Genomic DNA, 14,797 nt, shown 5'->3' on the forward strand with positions numbered 1-14,797 from the left:
CGAAGAGCTGGACTTTCCTTATTGCTTCACCAGGTCCCCTCAACTCCCTTTCGGGTTTGCCTTCACCTTGTCCTATTTACACCGCAACCATCAACAAGGTTTTATTTACTTAAGGATGGAATAATCTTTGTCTTTGACAGGGGCACAGCACATATACATAGTGTGGGCATGGATGTATTATACATTTTCAAAAACAATTTTCCTAAAATGTAGAACTATATGACAGCCCATTAAAACCAAATTCTAATAACATTGTAGTCACTGAACCAGTTCCCAAAACATTATTCTGGCCATGATATTAATTTCAGAATTTTTCCCATCAGTTCATTTGATAAAGTTCATCAGTTTCTTCAGATCCTTGGTGATCCTTCCATCAGTTTCTTCAGATCCTTGGTGATCCTTCCATCAGGGGCAGTGTTGTCCGGGATGTAGATGCAGCATTTCCTGTAGACCCCTCCTTTTTCTGCTGTCAAGGACCAGTCGGTTCTGTGGAGTCATCACTGGAAAAGAGCTCAGTTGTTCCACCATTCCCTTAACAGCATCACAGATATAATTCACAAATCTCTGTTGATGACAATACATATGTTAATCCAATCAAAAAAAAATTATTATTATTATTATTTTTATTTTTACTAATCATGGGAATTAATGACTCGAATCCTGCAACTATCTGACTTTTTGCTTTAAATTAATCAGAAACTCTTCTACAGATTCCTATGGCATCCATGTATAAACGTGAGTCAAAGGATGTAGGGATTGACCTCCTTAGTCGTGACCAGACAATGTTTTCTGATTTGATCCTACTCAGGAGGTGAGAATAGAACAAATGGCATCAGTACCCGATCAGGACTTGATCAGGGTACATTGGCCACTTCATTCTACCTGCATCCTGGGTCGGAGTTTCAAATCTCCACACAATCACCAGATATCTGCGTTTTGATAATTTTGGTTGATAAACCAACTGTCAGAGTAAACGTTAGAGTCACTACTTGTCTTCTTCAGCTGAATTATGTAAGAACAATATCCTGGAGGGAAAACACCAAAGGGCTTTCCTGTATAAATCCTGTCTCTAAGGTCAGTTTGTCATTATATTTTAAATTTGGCCAAATATTTAATGCCAATTATAGGTAAGGATGTAGGAGCCACAGAAGCAACTGAACTTTGAGATTTCTCCCTTACCAACATTCTAAATTTGCCTAGGGGATCTTGGTCACTTACACATGCTCCTAACACATATATCCCCAAATCCTGTTGTATAGGATTTCTAATGGACAGGAACAGAGGATTACATTCATCATGTTTACAACTGTTTGGTGGGGTTCCCTTCAGGATAGTCATTCTATGGGACAAACCTTCACCTTTACTGACTCTAGAGGTAGTTTCCACTGGTATATATTCCTAACACTTTAGACTAGTACTCCATTCGGTTAATTTCTAATATCCACAGTTGGTATGGTCATATTTAAATACAATTACCATAGACTGGGTCAGTTCCAGTCACACAGATGTACTTATCAGACCAAAACCAAGTGTCCTATCTGTCATCTGTCTTACAGTCCACTATACTGCAAAAGTCAACTTAGTTGTTCCTGACTCATCTTGATAATATAACACCGTTGGAATTTGATTTGACTGTGATTTCCCCTTTGTACAATATGGAACAAACAATAAGGCATGAAACAACATTATGGCTCTTATAGTCCTGACACTTGATTGCAATACGATCAGTTTCTCCTTGCAATTCGACAGCAGTGACGGCGGTTATCAGGACTTGATGTAGATCTTCAAACTGTAGCTCTAGGACTTTCCACCCGTCTCTTGTTTCACCACTATCCAATCTCCTGATTGTGAAGAATGAATCGCTTCTATACAGTCTGGATTCTAGGAAACAACTAAAACTTGGAAATACACATTAGACAATAAATTGTGCAACAGACAGCATCATTTTGGAAAACTACTATGCTGCATCTTGAACTATTGGGGAAATAGACACCTAATCCAGGAGCATTCCCAAAGAGTACTTCATAAGGCCTTAGGCCTATCTTCCGGTTAGATGTATATCGGAGGAAGAAAAACCCCAGGGATAGGTACTCTCACCTCAGTCAGTATCTTTTAGCTGTAGCCTTCGCTACAGGCCAAATCTCTGAATATCCTGGAAAGAGATCAATACAGACACAGACATATTCACACTGTTCCACCTTTGTTCTGAATGTAGTCAATCCGCAGTCTCTGAAATGGGTAAGATGACCTTGGCATATGCCTTCCTGGAACTCCCATAGTTCTCCCATCATTATTACAGCAACTAACCTAGTGGCAGCATTGTTGAACCCAGGAGTCATCCACCACAGAACCCAATCACACCTTCTCTCTCTCGATTTGCCCATGTTCTAAATCCATCCTCTTTAGGTAGAGTGCCCTCTGAAGGAAGAGTTTATTACCAACTCTCCAGAGTCCTATTATCACTTCTACCTTTATCCTTTGATGTTTCCTTTCAGCCTCTGTAACCTGTATCTGAAAAAGGCAAAATTTTTGGAAGTCCACTGGCCCTAAGCCATCCTGTATCACACAGATTTCCACTTAGGGTAGACTTCAGGTAATAATGTAACCTATACCTTCTCAGGCAGTATCAGGGCATCAAACATCTTTCATACACTCAGCATTCATTATTGATGGGCTTAGCCATGGATCATACAAAATCTCTGCTTCACTAGATTAGACCATAATAATGAGTGATACCGAAGGCATACCTGGATGTTAGTAGTCTTACCCTCAGCCATCTTACCAACCTCAGCGAGGGTCTTCAGCTCTGTCTCCTGCACTACCATTGCTGGACGGAGTGGTTCTTTCTTGACAACATCAGATTAAGTAGGAACAGCATATCCTGTCCGAAATGATCCATCTTCCAGGAACCTGAAATGATCTACCAGAAACTCAAAAATGTGGTTATTAATTGGAGACATTAAATTTGAATTTTTATTTTTATATTTTTATTTACAGAGGTGGGAAAGTATTTGTATTTACTACTCCCAGCCTCCCCCCCTCCAGATGCAGCAGAGTGATCGGATCTAATTTTTGCACACCCTTAAGACGGTGATTAATTGGTGAGAGGAGTAGGAATTGCATTACTAGATGCTCCTACACATGTGATACTACCCTCAGTCATGAGAGATCATGGAACATGTTTGCTATGAGGCAATGTAATTAGATCCCAAGGACTGTATAGATAACAGGGATCCAGTATTTGATTCTGGGTTGTTAATTTCCTATGGGTGTTTCATTTGAAGGGCTGAACATTTGTCTTCCTCCCACAGGCGAAGAAGTGGGTAAGTACATACAAAGTCTTCCTCCCCTCCTTGTGGGGAGGACTGATAGGCAGCCACCCCCGCCTTAGGTCTTTGTTCGATTTAACTTTTACAATATGACAAAATAGGGACAAAATGAACTTCACTCAAGCCTAGCCAACACTAGACCTTTCTAGATGATTCTCAAGATCATACACAAAGGCAGCATTTAGGATTTTCTCATGCATAGATAAGGTAATCTCAAAAATCCAAATCCACCCAACTTTTCTGGAGTCTAGTGAAAACTTTCTCCACACTCTCTGTCCTGAGGACAATGTGACTGACTGATGATCTAAACACTTCATCACAGACTCACTGATCTTCACTATGCATTAAATCCCCAGCTATACATTGGACTCAATTTTCCAAATCTCATAAATAATATGAGAAAACTCTCCATATTTTAACAAATTTTCTATAAAGCAGCATAAGTAAGTCCTCTGAATTGGGAATTCTATTCATCATGGCAAAATTGATGTTACTACTGGGTGTAGTATATGTCATATATCATATAATGATGCAGATATCCCTACACTTTCACTCATACCTGAATAAGGACTTAGAATGGGTGCAACCTTAGATTGATAGGATTGGACACTGGAATATTTCTAGTAGGCATCATAGGGGCAATTACTGCAGGTACATTTTTAACTGACGGGACATACAATTGGGAAGGGTTATTTTCAGCCTAAGGAAAGAGTTTTTGGGGGGAGGGGAAAAGCTAGAGGGAGCAGAAAGGCACAGTGGGGTGGTGCTGATTAGCACATTCCAGCACCTGGTGTAGAGGAGGGCTGACAGAAAAAGCAATAGGTAGTCTTTGATGGACCACAAGACCCAGGATTACTTAGTTACAACACATGTGGTGGGGGGAAGGGAATGCCGCATGGCCAACTCTCTTTGTTCCCTTACCACACCCAAATCCTCCATTTTACTATAGCCATATTGTCCATTCTTCTCAATTACTTTCAACTTTCCCTCTACACTTTTCCACAACTTTAATTTAATCTATCTCCTACTGCATTTGCAACATCTAGGGGGAACTTTTACACAAAACTGCATATTTACGGATAATACCGGAAATCGCTGCTACTTAGTATGACAGAATGCTTTCAACTTTTATTTTCTAACTGAAACTTTTCCTTTCTTTTTTCGCATCAACTGAGCCGCTGTTAATATCTCTTTTCACTCTGTCCTGCAACATTCGAATTTCCCATTATTGTAGTTACACGAAGATCAAACAATTGCTACTTATCAAACCCGCAAACTTAAGCGTAGTTGCACAAAGATCAAACGGAATCCGATTACTTAAAGTAATCGCCACCGAACCCACAAACTTAAGCGCAGTTGCACACAGCTCAAATGATATAATAGTATTGACCCCACAATCTCTCAAAGTGAAGACCCCTCGTCAATTCACCGGGATACAAAATCTTAATAACTTCCAATTGCCTATGGCAATTGGTATTAACCCTTATCTCCAGATTCTCGTCAGAATCTTGGGCTGGGAAACAATTCTACGTCACAGGATATCCGGCTCAGCTGTCTAACAACTTCCTTTTAGTTCCAGCACGTTCTACCACACAAAGAAGGAATATTTCAATAGGTTCTTTCTAACAGACAGATCAGCTATAATTTGAACCCTTATATCGCGATAACACCAATTCAACTCTTGAGAACCCACAAAAGCGGAAGTTACAGAGGAGATTTGTAAGAAATAAAGCTTTCTTACCTTGCCGGCATGTGATCTCGTCTGATGGTTCCGTTTAAGTCGCTCTCGTGGCGTTTGAATCGGAAGTTACGCAAGCTATCTGCCCCAAGCTCGGCGCCATTTTGTCGTCGCAATTCATGCGACTCTCCTTCTTCTTTGTGTGGTGCCAAATCAATTAGAAGAATAAGTATGTGTACAGCATACTGCTTTATAATGAGACCAGACACTAGGTGGTTTCATGAAAGCATCTTCTCTGAGCCATGGTAGAAGAGAGCAGGCGAGAGAGACTTTTATTCACAGTACATTCACTTAAATAGCAGACATGACATCACAAAAGGGGTGTTCCTTAAGAAGAGACTATTGGCTCCTTAACCTGATAGGAGTGGTTTCAGAATCCCCTCTTCCCCCTCCCTTATTGACCTTCTCATACATATGGTTTGCAGCCATCTAGTGGACAGAAATGTGTACTACAGAATATTCTCATTATATATTCATAAAATCATAAATCCTTCTCTCACACACAACAGGTCACTTGTCAATTCGACTGACGCGCATGCTCTGACTGAAGGATGGAGATTTCTTCACCCAAGTGACCGTCAATATTCCTGTCACCCGGCTTCTTTCGATACCTTGTCCCGTATAGATTTGGTGTTTGTTAACAGGGAGCTATTGCCGTCGCTGTCTAGGGTTGAATACCTCCCGCGGGGCATCTCTGATCATGCTGGCACACCCGGATTGGCAGTGGCGTCTTAATGCTAGATGGCTGGAGGTCTTACCTGTGGCTTGTGCAGCTCTAGAGGGGCAACAGATTATTGGGCTTCTAATGAGGGGTCAGCTAATCCTAATATTGAATGGGAGGCCTTTAAAGCGGTCCAACGCGGCACTCTTATACATGCCATTGCCTCGCATAGGAAAGAACTACTGAGTACTAGGACTAAGCTAGAGGAAGAATTGGCTAATAAGGAGGGTGAATATACTAGGACCCCTAGCCCTGAGACCCGTGAGGTGTGGGAAGAGGCCCAGAGGAGATATCATCTTCATTTGTTTGATTATACTCAGAAGAGGCTACTGTATCAGAAACAAGTGGTGTTCTCGGAAGGGGACAAAAACGGGAGGGCTTTGGCTTATTTAGCAAAAACAGAAAATTCTCAGACAGTGGTCTCCCTTATTACTAGTGCGGAGGGTGTTCAGTTTTCCCAGCCGGGGGATATTTGTACTCAATTTGCCTGTTACTACTCTGACCTATATACCTCTAAAACACCTTATACAGCTAGTGATATCCAGGGGTTTTTGAAGAATGTCCAGCTTACGCCTCTTTCCCGCTCGGACAGATCTTTTCTGGACGCTCCCATTGAGGTGGGGGAAGTTAGGGCAGCGATAGAAAGCATGACGGTGGGGAAGTCTCCTGGTCCGGACGGTTTCCCGGTAGAATGGTACAAGGCAGATGTAGACAAACAAAGTGTGCGGTTGTTGAAACTCCTTAACTACGCCTTTGAGTGCAACAGATTGCCCCCATCATTTATGGAGGCGACTATTGTGGTAATCCACAAACCTGGGAAACCTCCGGACCAGTGCAGCTCCTATAGACCAATTTCCCATTTGAATGTAGATGCGAAAATCCTAGCTAAACTTCTCGCTAGACGACTCAGGGATGTAATCTTGTCTGTGATTGATCCCGATCAATCTGGTTTCATGCCGGGTAAGACCACTGATATAAATTTTAGAAGATTGTTTACTAACTTACAGGTCTCATATATAAATGCGGGATCCCGAGCGATCGCTTTCCTCGATAATGAAAAGGAATTTGACTCGGTTGAATGGAATTTTATGTGGGAGACGTTGTGCTGTCTGGGCTTCCCCCAGTCTTTCAAAGGTGGGTACAATTATTGCACCAGGCCCCTATGGCAAGGGTTAGGGTTAATGGGTACCTGTCACGCCCCTTTGGTCTACACAGAGGTACTAGGCAGGGGTGTCCCCTATTACCTATGTTATTTGCCCTTACTCAATTAGTTAATCGATCAGGACTGATTGAGGGATGGTCTATAGCTGGAATACAGGAAAAGATTTCCCTTTACGCTGATGACCTACTGGTGTATCTAGCTGATGCAGGTCCCTCCTTGGAAGCACTTTTGGATACCATAGATGGCTTTGGGAAATTCTCGGGCCTTAAGGTTAATTGGAGTAAATCTAGTCTCTGCTTAATAGATGAGATGGATCCCGCAGATATAACGCCCCTGTCGCGTTTAAAGGTAGTTGTCACGGATGGTGTTGCAGAAAACTGGAAGCTATAAATAAACATCCGACTGACTTGATCCCAAACTAAGGAACATATGGGTGAGCCCTATAAAACCCCTAGAGCTCTCCCTGACTGCTTTGCCAATGCAAAGATCTTTATGATAGATAATTGCATGCCCACGTACCTAGACTGTGTGACACCTGAAAACCCTATAATAGTGAGGGGACACGACCACCGGCTCCCTGCACTAAATACGGAGGGAGTCAGGGTCACCTAGAATCAAGCCAGCACGGAAACACAAATAAAGGAAAAGACTTATCTGAGGAACCAGCAGTTGCAGCCTCTGGCAGTGAACACAATCCAGGAAGTAGTATAAACCGCAAAGTGAGGCAGTATGGGAGGGAATATAAAGGGAGGCAATCAGTGTAAATAGATGACAGCTGGGAGAAGGAAAAGAGATGACAAAGTGAAACCAAAACAAAGAACATCATGCAAGAGGTACAGAAGAACGTCTACCAGAGCTTCTCAGAGAGCTGGCGGTGACAGTAGTAGATTGTTTTGTCTATTTGGGGATTAAGGTACACAGAGACCCCAGACAGTTCTATCGGCTCAATGTAATCCCCACTATGGAGTATATCACTCGTAAACTGGAAGCTTGGGAAAATTTGCCACTGATATTAATAGGTAGAACAAATATGATAAAAATGGCCTTGTTGCCGAAACTTCTATATCTCTACAGAGCAGCTCCCATAAAGATACCCCATATCCACTTTGTTTCTCTAGATAAGATTTTCTCCCCCTTTTTGTGGAAATGCTAGGAAATCTTTGAAGGCCTTATATAATCAGGGGGAATTGAGACTACCAGACATGTATGTGTACTACATCGCTGCCCAATTAGTGTATGCCTCTTGGTGGATTAGGGCAGATGCCAATAATCCTGCAGTGGTATTAGAGGCGGCTCTTGTGGGCTCTTATGAGGCATTAGCCAACTTGGTATATCGGGGGGGGGGGGGGGGGGGGGGGGAGTGTCTCCAGTCCTGCATTACACTGAATCAATGGCTGCAGTGGTGATGGCTTGGAAGCAATTTGTGGTGACGCACATCGAGGATGAGGAATGTTATACTTGGTCCCCATACATTCCATTGTGGCGCAACAAACAGTTGCAAGAACAGTTTGTTACCTGATTATGAATTTTGGCCTTAAAGGGGTGCGAAGTACCTCACTCAATTGTATGTGGATGGGGTCTTCTGTTCATTTGAGAGCCTTCGCAGGGAATACAAATTGCCTCATATATGTTTCTATCGGTACCTCCAGCTAAGGCACGCCTGTGAGGCCCAATTTAAATCCTTATCCTTGTGTCTGAAATGTGGCCCCATTGAATCTGTGGCTCGGTTGAAACGACCATATAAACCTATTTCATCATTTTATGTTGAAATTCTGAAAATGCAGGATTCTCCGCTCTGTCGCTCCTTCGAGCGTTGGAGGGTTGATATCCCAGATCTGGAGGCGTCTCACCTGGAAGGACTGAGCTTTATTTGGAAGAGCACGGTAATAAGTGCTCGTGATCAGCTCATTTAACTTAAGTGGATACACAGGGTTTATCTCACTCCAGTCCGTCTGCATCATATGCGTAGGCTCCCAGACCCTTCTTGTACCAGGTGTGGAGAACCGAGAGGATCCTTGTACCATATGGTATGGTCTTGTCCTGCTGTGCGGCGGTACTGGAATGAGATTTGTGATTTTATCTCCTCAAAGTTGGGGCTCCCGGGGATACTCTCTCCTATAGTCTGTCTGTTGGGATTAGTGTCGGATGTAGTTCCTACCAAATATGGAAGGAAGTTGCTCCGTTTACTTATGTTCAATGGGAGGAAAACAATCCTTTTGAATTGGAAACCACCAAACACCCCTACCCTTGGTTCTTGGATCCAACTGATAAACTCTGACCTGCAGATGTATAAACTCACTTTTGCAGCGATGGGGACTCCTGATAGGTTCGATCAGATTTGGGGACTTCGATCAGTAAGCTCACTCAAGCGGAGACCCAGTACAGTATAGTGGAGAGAGAGTGCCTGGCCATCAAGTGGGCACTCGAGTCCCTCTGCTATTATCTGTTGGGGAGGAAGTTCTGTCTGATGACCGACCACTCCCCTCTCAAGTGGATGAGAAAAGCCAAAGAGAGGAATGCTCGGGTCACCAGGTGGTTCTTTAAATTCTCTGTGGAACATAGGGCAGGCAGGTTACAGGGAAATGCAGATGCCCTGTTCCTGGTACACTGTCTGGCATGTGTTTACCCACTGAGGGTTGAACAAAGGAGGGAAGTTTGTAGGAGGGCGCAAGAGTCCGTCATTGAGGGAAGGTACGTGTCACCGAGGTTCCTGGCCTCGGTGAGAAAAGAACCAGTAATTTTGTGTGTCAGCGGCAGCTAGTGCTCACTGACACTATTTTACTTAGTGTGGCTGTAAAGCCAATCCGGGCCAGTTCTTATTGGGAGCAGCCAAAGAGCTGGGTGAGTGGCTGTTCCCCACGTCCAGGCCAGGTTTTGGGCTGGGGTTTAAAAACGCAGCCAGCAGCTCAGCTGGGTGTGGTATGTTCCTCCAAGTGAGAGTGGAGCTGTGAAAGCTCTTTGTTTTTGGGAGCTGCATGAGAGTCGCCTGCTGGGAGTCAGGCGCCCTAAAGCCTGCTGTGGTCTGCCAGGTGATTTATGTTATTTTTGGGAGCTCTTGCTGTGTGAACTAACACAGGGGCGGACATACCGCATGTGCAGCCGGTTCGGTTGCACAAGAACCCAGAGCAGGAGGGGGCCCCTTCTTACCGGCTGCAGGGGGAGATAAGCAACTCCCAGGGCCGTCTTTAAAGCGGGGCAAAGGCAGCTGCCCTGGGCCCAGTTGCTCCTGGGGGGCCCAAGCAGGGGTGTACAGGCCTGGCGTGGTGGAGGGGGCCTGCTGCACTCCTATGTAATGGGAGCGATCTGACCGGGCCCAACATGAAGTACAGTGAGAATGCCAGGCCCAGTCAAAGCGCTCTTCAAACAGGTGGCGCAGAGACAAGGAGGAGGGGGGGGGGGGGCGCACTCACCCGGCCCGGCTGTACTCGTCACTGTCGGGCTGTTCGTTTCTATAGTGAAGCAGGGAGACCTCTCTGCTCCCTGCTTCACTGATATTCAAGCTCAGGCGCTCCCCCTGCTGGTCGCACATTGCGCTGCTGGCTGTGGGAGGAGCTCTGAATGCCTGGGAATCTGCCTCCAGCACAGCCAGCAGCACGATGTGAGTGTGAGAGCCTGTCATCAGGGAAGAAGGTAGGTATTACGTTCCCCCCCCCCCCCATAAAGCTGCAAAAAGGGGGCAACCACTAAAGTGAGGGGGCACAAAAGAGCCACTGTGAGGGGCACATATCTGGGTAAAACAACTACTGTGAGGGGGAACAGATATATAGGCATAACTACTATGAGGGGCACATATCTGGCATAATTGTTATAAGGCAGCTCATATCTGGCATAACTATGGGCACTGGGCACATATCTGGCATAACCACTGTGAGGGGCACATATTTGGCATAACTGTTATAAGGCAGCTCATATCTGGCATAGCTATGGGCACTGGGCACATATCTGGCATAACCATAAAAATTGCGGAAAGAGGTGGTATTAGGTCGCATGGCAGGGCCCTTTCGGGACCTGACGATGCAGGATCTGTGGATGTCACCACTGGGGGTTGTGCAGAAGAGGGAGCCTAATAAATTTCGCCTTATCAATCACCTTCCATTTCCAAAAGGGGGTTCGGCTAACGACAGGATTGCACCGGAGTTGTGGTCAATGGTGTATATGTCGTTCGATGAGGCAGTTCGGTCTTATGGGCAGAGAGCGTTGTCGGCTAAGGTGGATATTGAGGCGGATTTTCGTCTTCTGCCAGTACACCCAGATTGTCAGCACTTGCTGCGTTGTTTTTGGGACGTTTTTTTTTTTTTTGATCAGTGTTTGCCGATGGGTTGTTCGGTGTCGTGCGTATATTTTGAGATGTTCAGCAGTTTTCTTTGAATGGGTGGTGCGTGAGTGGTTTGGGTTGGGGTTCGATTATCCATTATTTGGATGATTTCTTGTTCATTGGCCCGCCAAATTCGAATGGATGCTCCGTGATGTTTAATTCTTTTGAAGCCATGTCTGAACTTTTTGGGGTTCCCTTGGTGCAGGGGGAAACTGAAGGCCCTATGCCAGTGCTGAGTTTTTTGGGTATCGTCATAGATACTGTGGCTATGGAGTGTAGGTTGCCAGAGGACAAGTTGGATGATCTTTGGCGTTTCGGTGAATTTGGGTGGGAAAAGGTTGGGGGTGAGGGGCCACTGTTGGTTCATGAGGATGGGTCTTTTCTTTCACGGTTCCAGTTTTTAGCAGTGCTATGGGTCTGTTTGACAAGGTTGGATAGAGACCCCTTACTGTTTGGAGGTCACTCTTTTCGGATTGGCGCGGCCACGGAGGCCACTAGGAGGGGGTTGGGGGATGACGTCATTTGTCGCATTGGTCGATGGGAGTCCATTCGGTTCCGTTCTTATGTTAGGCCTGCGTTGTTATAAGAGGAGGGAATGGAGTTTGTGCAGGTTTGGGGGCATGTGAGGGCTGTTTTTTTTGTTGACATGTTGTATTTTGTGTTCCCTGCAGGTGGTTTGGCGTGCCTGGTTTGGATCATGGGGCATTCCTACATGTTCTGGGGAGCATTGCGGGCAGCAGTTAGGCCAGATAGAAGGCAACTGGGTTTTCCGAGAGAGGTGGCAGTGATTCGCTGGTTGGGGATGAAGGGAATGCTGTGGAGTCGGGTTCTTCCAGAATTCCATAGATTTGTAAGGTTTTAAAAGGGGTGGGAAGAGCGGGAAAAGGGGCCATTTTGCAGGGACAGCGAATCTGCAGCAGCCCCCACCCACCCTTCGGGCTACGTTTTTTCAAGAGGTGGTTTGGTTTCCTGGAGTGATGGAGGTTCTTGGTTTATGGCAGAGTGGTTATGGGTGGTTTTTGGTTTGGTCAGGCAGGTACTGTTTTCAAATGTCATAGCGGCCGGGGCTGTGGTGGGTCCTTGGAGTTGGTGGTTATGGTGGATCTGGCGTGGTGGGGAGGGAGCCAAGTGGGCTCTGGACTTCCCAGGTACTACCATTTGGGGCGTGATATGGCGGGTATCTGCCCACGTTTGTTGCCCATGGTTACCATTTTTCTGCCTCTGAGCTGGCGTTTATCGACTAGTGGTAATTCAATTTAATTGAGTGGTGGGGCAGTTACCCGTCAGGTTTGCGGGGCTCCAAGGACCCTCCCCATGTTTTATGCATTCCTTGGGCGGGCCTTCTGGTGGGAAGGCCTTTGGGGTTGGTCATTTATGTTATTTATTTATTGTATGTTTGTTTTTTAATAAAATGTGGCCAATAAAATCCACCTGTGGTGTTGTGTCTTTATTTGCTTGGGAATGGGGGGGGGGACATAGGGGAGAACGACTCGGCAGTACGCTTGTCATGTGCCATACAGCTAGATATGATAAAACCATATACAGTGCAATATAATTTTTTATGACGTGGAATCACTTTGTATTCGAAAGCAGTCATCCAGTGTTTTCAATTTAGTAAATAAAAAAATATATTCTGGGGGGCGTGTCCAGATGGCAAGGAAGATGGCAGCTTTGGTGCGTCACTCCTACCTGCACCACTGCTTCACTGGCCAGCATAAGGCACCTGCTTTCTAATGGGAAGAAAAAACCCCAGCAGTCAGGCTTACCATCCCAGATGTTGGAGGAGTGCTGGACAAAGGCCCCCAGACCATCTACACCAGTGGGCCAGGCTCCTTGTTGTCCCTCTGCCTCCTGCCACAGCTCAATGCTGTCCACCTGCCATAGCGCTCACCTCGGCCCTACAGCTCCGCTCCAGCAGGTGCCGAGAGTAAATCCTGAAAGCCCTCCACCGGTGCACCCATCAGCAGGGACCCAGGTTCCTCCACCTACAACCAGCAGCCAGTTTTACCCTGCAGCTGAGGCCTTCAGACCGGCGAAGACAACACCATCTGCCCGGGACTCCACTATCATGGCGGCGCAGCAGCTCCCCCCAAACAACAACTGCATGGATCAGGTACCAAGCCCTCTACCCCAGGGAACCCATCTCCTCCTCACTCAGACAGGGAGTCCCAGTTAGTGGCCCTCCCAGGCCCATTGGGCAGGGCCCCCCTGAGGGTATACCCTCCATTTTAGTGGGAGAATATAACAATGCACCCCAGGCTCTGGATACACGGGCCAGTTCACCTAGCCTCCCTCATCTGCTTGCTGTCTCACCTCACATGTCCCACATCCTGGGAGTTTTGGTCAATTTCCTACAAAAGAGCATTTTAGAGCCCTAATTTCTGAAGTTAAGGATGCTTGCAGAGCCGAAATAGTGGCAATACGCTCTGACATTCAAAATATTGTGGAAAGGGATTCCCTGGAAGGGGCTCATGATGACACACGGCTCTATATTTCCAATATACAGTTCTTAGGGACCTGGGCCGCCACATCGAGACTTCGGACTTGGATAACCGGGGACGTTGGAATAATATCAGCGTTAGAGGTCTCCCTGAGGCTACTGGGGCTGAGGATCTTTTGGATTTTTGCCTCCTCCACCCCCACCATCTAGGATTTGGACCCATCTCAGCAGGAAAGGAAGGATGTATCTTAACCAGGTTCCCACACAAGGAGTCAACCATTAACACGGCGTCACCCTCCAGATTGAACTCACAACATTCTTCATTGCCTAGGAGACGGAGTTATCTCATATGATTGATCTTTAAGCTGGAAAGTTTAGGGAGTTATCTAAATGGTTTAATTCACTCTTGTCCCCAGTTGCATCACACTGTATCTATTATAAGTGCCTTATTCTGATACTTATTTTTCTTTTCTCTATGTGAAATAGCCAGTTCTTTTCTTAATCTCCATATGTTTTAGTGAATGGTGCAGGCTCCATCGAGTGTAACCCAGCTTGTACTTGTTTTTGTTCTGCAGTCTTCTACTAGTTGGAGTCCGACTTTTGGCCCATACTGAGGCCTAGTCGTTGTTTTTCTCCCTTGTGCTAGGATGCAGGGAGTCCTATTTAGTCCTTCTCTCACCTTAGAATGTACCCAATGCCTCATGCAGGGATAGCTATTCCTGGGAAGTGCTTAATTTGCACTATTGCAACGTTTATGTATTTGTTCCGTGTTTTGTCTCGTGGTGTTCTTCCATCCTTCTGTCTCCACTCCCCTCCTCATATTATGTGTATTCCTAGTGTAAGGGATTAGGTAGCGGGGTTGTCGTCTCCTGGGTAGACAGGCACAGTTTAGCAGGCACACCGTAGAAAATTTTGTACAAACAGCAGGAAATTCTTTTAACTGTCCTCAGCTGGTTTTATTGTCACTCTGAGGTACAGAACATAAAATAAAATATAACAAACAAAAATTCTCTGCCTGTCCGGCTCTAAGTATACAGCAGGAAACCTCATTGATCCAGTGCCAGCCTAATACCTGGCACCAAACAAAACAGC

The 14,797-nt window shown here is 45.6% G+C and overlaps 1 long non-coding RNA gene across 1 annotated transcript in view; it reads right to left on the reverse strand.

Annotated features, from left to right (window-relative positions):
* LOC120989524 overlaps positions 1-14,797 on the reverse strand; it is a 26,382-nt gene continuing 11,585 nt past the window's right edge. The window contains exon 3 of the long non-coding RNA XR_005776271.1: positions 1-12. This is a non-coding gene — a long non-coding RNA (uncharacterized LOC120989524). The remainder of the gene's footprint in view (positions 13-14,797) is intronic.

This window comes from Bufo bufo, chromosome 2, assembly GCF_905171765.1.
Source record: "Bufo bufo chromosome 2, aBufBuf1.1, whole genome shotgun sequence".
In the NCBI taxonomy this organism is placed as follows: Eukaryota; Metazoa; Chordata; class Amphibia; order Anura; family Bufonidae; genus Bufo; species Bufo bufo.